Below are 6,132 nucleotides of genomic sequence, written 5' to 3'. Positions count from 1 at the left end.
TTGCTGAAAGGCTGTCTTCTTTCTGAAAGGTTGTCTTCTTTCCAAAGGGTTGTGCCCTTTACCTTTTGTTGGCTATAAATAGAGATGTTTTCTCTCATTTTTCTGAATCGAATTCTTCCCTTCTTTTGCATACATTTCTTACAAAACAAAATCGATCGATCGTGTCTGTGTGTATGATTCGTTGTTGTCATTTTGAGTTCGTTGAAATTATCGAAGTTTGAGGTACCGCTACTTCTTTAATGGTTAATCTGTTTTATCTTGGTAGGAATTAATCTGCAACCTCGGGTACTTGAGGGGATTAAATTTCTTAAGGACACACAGTGGGTTCTGTGGACTCGGATAGTTCTTTGTGTTTTCTTTTCATCTTTTATTATTTCTGATTTGCTAATCTGAATACAGGGAATAACAGATAATTCGTCCATAATTTGGTTTTTGGCCACTAATTTTATTTCCAGAAGTTTTGGCTAGTCGGAAAATGTTATGTTTTGTGGTCCAAAAATGTTAGCCAAATCAAACCTCATGAAATTGATTTTTTCAGCTGGAATTCCCAATTTACACACTTTGGACCATTCATAAATGAAGGTGAAATTCGTCCATCCATCTATTGCAGGGTGGGAAGTACTAGTAGATAAAGCGATCCCCCCACATTGGAAAATCGTGATTTGTACAAACATGATTGGTGTCATGAATAAATTAGTCGTGTTCACATCCTTTATGCCATGTGGCCAAAATTCGTGTGCTTGTTGTAGAAATTCATCGTTCATACGACGATTAAACTTGGCTTTTATTAATGTAACACCTTGATCTTGACAAATAATTGAAGATTTATTTTCATGAAATCTACCAGCAACAGGATATACATGAGTCAAAATCTTAGAAAGTAATTCTTCAAGATGTTGTACCATAGTATTAGTGGTAATTTTAGAGTTATTTTTGGGATAAAATAGAACAAATTGGCATATGTGTTTGCTCAGCTAGTTGATCAAAAAAAAGATAATTTATAATTTTGGGGGGTGAATTTTGGTGTTGGTGAGGATGGTTTTATGTAGTTTTTTGGACATGATTTTAACTTGAATTTGGTCATTAAAATCCATTTTTTATGTGACAAAAATGTAAAGAGGGAAAAAAAGACAATTTTAGAAGGTTTGAAGACTTTGATAGGTCTACAATGATTTCTATTTATAATAATAAAATAAAATATATTGGGAAAATGATTGAGGAAATGATTTCTTAATGACAATTTTCGCACCTACCACTTTTAAATATTATTCTATCACACTCTCTTTTATCTCAAATTAATTACCGTACTTTTAAAATAAATATCTTAAACTATCAATCATTTTAAAAGTTTAGATAATTAATTATTATTTTTTAAAATCTATTTTTAATAATAATTATCATTAAAAAATAAAAACTACAAAGACATCCTCTTATTAATAATTTTTAAATTTTCAAAAAATGTATAAAAAATAAACACCACATACTCCCTCTGTCCCTAATTACTTGTCCATTTTTACAAATCAAGAAAGGACAATTTTTTTACCTATTATATCCTCAATTAATTATTTTGAAAAAAAGTAGAATTTTTTGAAAATCTTAAGTTATTAATTCATCTACTTTGTTGACACCTAATTTTGGACCTCTACGATATAGATTAATCATCAAGTTTCTTTAATTTCAAACGATTTGAAATAATTATTTTTATAAAATTCAAAATATTTTTCAAGTTATTTTCAAAATAGTTTTGTCATTTTTTATAATTTGTAAATAATATACATGCTTTACATAATTATGTGTATATTATTTTTTTATTTTTTTACTTTATTATTATTATTATTATTAATATGTATTTCATATATATTCAAAAATCGTCTAGAAAAGGTTTTTCTTTTCCAATTGCCAACCCAAAAGACCCAGCCCACTTCCCACAAAAACCAGCCCAATACAATTTATTTTTTTCAGCAATGCAATTCCAAAAAGAGGCCCAACAATACCAAAACCCATCAATACATACATACAACGATTACAGCAGCACCAACCGACCCACCTCTACGCGCCTCACATTTTTTTTTCCTTCTTCTCGCGTGAATGCACAGAAGAAACCCAACCAGAATCGCGTGCCCAGCAAGATGATTGTCGTCTTGTTCCTTTGTCTCGACAAATAGTACGCTCATTCAAATTTTGAGCAGAGCAGGCAACCATAAATTTTGTCCTGGCATCGTGAGATCGCTCCACGTCGCACCTCAAGGACGGGAGATCGATCTGAGGCGTCCGTCTACCTTTCCTCTTTCGGAATAGGATGAATTTTCAGAGAAAAAGATGTATCTCCTTAATGGTGAAAGCTTTTTTTTTAGTTTGAATTCGAATTCAAAATTCAAAATTCAATCCGGTTTCCCCCCTTTTCAATTCCTATTTGCCCTCTATATAAACCCATCTCTTTTACTGTTTGGGGGGATTTCTTTCTGATATTATTTTTCATAACCTGAGACAAATGATTTTAACCACAAAAAATACATTAAACAATACTTAAAAGGGTGAAAAACAAACAAATAAATTGGTAGTCTTGTTCTCTTTTAAGTTTCATTGCCGAACCTCTGTTTATTGAGTCAAGATCAGACAAGTGGTGGAGTTTGCTTCATCGTTAAGCTTGTTGTCCCGGAAGCTGCTCCGAAAAAGGTAAATCTCCTCTTGATTTTAATTTCTTGTTAGTTAATATTGTGTTTATGTTTGTTAGTTAATGTTGTGTCTATGAATAGAATGAAAATTTTCTATCTTCTCTTATGAATTTTCGATACCTGTTATCCTTCTTGTTGATGTTGGATAATAGGCGTTCTTGGTCCAAGTTTGCGTGTTTATTTTATTTGCGTATGAAATGTGTTTCCTAAAGGTTTGCTATTTGGATTTTATTGTTGGAGTCGTAGCCTCGAGATTCATGTTCAAGCAGCCTATTGTTGCTAATGTAGCTCTAGTATGCTCAATATCTTGTCATTTTGGTTCTCGAATGTGGGATATGGCTCCTGTAATCAAATTATCTGTAGTGTTTACTTCATAATTTTGTTAGCCTCTTACATAATTCAGGCGATTCGATACGATACACCGTACTACTTTTCTGTTGTATTTGATAGGATTCGAGCAATTATTTTAGGAAGTTGAGTTTTCATACTGTTAGTTGTATGAAAGTTTGCCAGGAAGAATTTGAAAGTTATTATGTCATGGTTTAAACCTTGAAATTATTTATCTTTGTCTCTCTTGATTATGTAATATCTCTTAGAGAACCTTGTAAACTCAAATATCCATACAAATTGGTTGAATTCACTAGAGCAAATTAAATGATTTAACACTAAGCAATTTGTACTATTTTTCACGCAAGTGATTGTATGATACCATGTAGTAATTCGTGAGATTTTATAATATGCATACTATGATCATTCTCTAGGCACATCAGTAGAGCATCTTCTTCTTCTTCTTTTTTTTTTTAAATTTTATTGTTATTATTTTATTTTATTTTATTTTCTCTTTTTTTGCAAGTTTCAAGTTGACTACTTGGGTTGATATCATGTGTACTATAATATTTGCACCAATCTTGTTCAAACTCCTAATTAGCATGTGTTGATATGAGTATTAAAAGCATGTGTCAGTAAGTTGTTTGCCTGGAATTTGAAAGTTTTTGAGCATACCATTGGTTAAAGTTGAGTAGATATAGGTGTTATTTATCTATTGTTCACTTTATGTTTGTTTATTTTTTTGATTGATCTTCCTCACCCATGTGTTTGCGATTCATGCACTGTTCTCTACCATTCGAATACTTTATCATGCAATTTTGAGTTAATATTAATTCATTACTCCTTTCTTTGTATGTATTGGATTCATTCGTGGACTCCTTTTCCTTGCATTTCGAAATGGGCTACGGAAGCCCAAGTTCATTCTCCTTCTCGAGTCAACCCTCAATCACCAACATTGGAGCAAACGAACAGCTCCAATTGGAAGCGAAAGGGGATGTATACAGTATGATACAACAGAAAGAGGCTCCAAAAAAAAGTGCCCTAAATTTTCAGCTTTGTATTTTGTTACTTTGGGCCTAAGCCCTTGTCACTTTCATTATTATTTTGTTAGAGTTTAGGACAGGTGGAGGAATATTGGGCCTAAGGCCCAAAAGAAATATCTTATATATATTAGACTAGGACAGGTGCAGCTGATTTAAATGGGCCAAAGGCTCAAAACGAGATTAGGTCCAAGTACTGGCCCGGGCGGACAGAAACCAGACTTGGGCCCAAATCTCCCTCTCTCCTTATTATATATTTCGTGTTAATTTTATTGTTAGTACATGTTTATTTGCTAATTAATTTTAAGGTTCTTAACTCATAATTCCCCAAAGGACACCCATTTTGAGTTAGCTAACTTATAGTACTTTATCTTAAAATAACTAAGTATACTTATCTTTTTCCAAATTAATTTCTAAACAATTTAGAAGCTTTTCTCTACTTGGACATTTTAGATAATATATTCCCTTTTCCTCTTTAAATGATTTTAAGCTATAAAATTCGTTCATTCGGTAACTAGTCAAGCATGCCTATTGTTAGCCAAATATTTTGATTGTCGGATAACCGCAAGTTAGCGGACATTTTGGGTGCTTTCAAACCCTTCCCGAAATGTTAATAAGAACCTCGAACCCCCTTAAATATTTTTCAATTGATTTCCTGTTTTAATCTTTTGAAAAAGTAGTTTTCTTAATTTTTCTTGAAAATTAAGTGGCGACTCTTAAACCAGTCTAATAATATTTTCCAAATAAAACATACTTCATAATTAATAGGGGTAAAATGATAAACTTACTATGTCAATCATTGTTTTTTCTTAATAGGTGTGTCAATTCAAAAGTAGATAAATAATTAGGAACAGAGGGAGTATAATTTGAAGTTAATGCGAAGAAGCAATAGGAGATTAGGTTTCCCACCTACCAATGAGTACTATCATGTATTATGTCACTTAATAAGATTTTTCGTGATATTTGATCATGAAAATGATTTTTTTAATTTTATTTTTAAAAAAATTAAGATTGAATCTAGAGTTATGTTTGATCATACATTTTCGCAATAAATAATTCGAACTTGAATACTTTGTTAAAAGAAATATGAAATACGATTCAAACATGAAATATAATTTTCAAAAACTATAATATAAAAAATATAAAAATAGGATAAATTTGAATTTAATAATGCAGATTCGTTGGCTATAACTTTTCTTATATTAGTTATTTGACTCATACAATTAAATAAAATAATATTTAAATAGCACATATATATCAAATTATGTAATATATATCACTTGTTATTATATAAAATAATATTCCCAATGAGCCGGAGGAAAATAAATTCATCGTTCATACGACGATTAAACTTGGCTTTTATTAATGTAACACCTTGATCTTGACAAATAATTGAAGATTTATTTTTATAAAATCTACCAGCTGCGGGATATAAATGAGTCAAAATCTTAGAAAGTGATTCTTCAAGATGTTGTACAATAGTATTAGTGGTAATTTTAAAGTTATTTTTGGGATAAAATAGAACAAATGGCATATGTGTTTCCTCAACTAGTTAATCAAAAAAAGATAATTTGTAATTTTGGAGGTGATTTGGTGTTGATGAGGTTGGTTTTATGAGTTTTTTGGACATGATTTTAACTTGAATTTGGTCGTTAAAATCCATTTTTTATGTGTCAAAAATGTAAAGAGGGAAAAAAAGACTATTTTAGAAGGTTTGAAGACACAAGTTGATAGGTCTACAATGATTTCTATTTATAATAATAAAATAAAATATATTGGGAAAATGATTGAGGAAATGATTTCTTAATGACAATTTTCGCACCTACCACTTTTAAATATTATTCTATCACACTCTCTTTTATCTCAAATTAATTACCTTAATTTTTAAAAATAAATATCTTAAACTATCAATCATTTTAAAAGTTTATATAATTAATTATTATTTTTTAAATTATCTTTTTAATGATAATTATCATTAAAAAATAAAAAACTACAAAGACATGTTCTAATTAATGATTTTTAAATTTTAAAAAAACCTATAAAAAATAAATACCACATACTTCCTCTGTCCCTAATTACTTGTCCATTTT

This window comes from Solanum tuberosum, unplaced genomic scaffold (assembly GCF_000226075.1).
Source record: "Solanum tuberosum cultivar DM 1-3 516 R44 unplaced genomic scaffold, SolTub_3.0 scf00034, whole genome shotgun sequence".
Lineage (NCBI taxonomy): Eukaryota > Viridiplantae > Streptophyta > Magnoliopsida > Solanales > Solanaceae > Solanum > Solanum tuberosum.
This window is presented reverse-complemented; position numbering follows the sequence as displayed.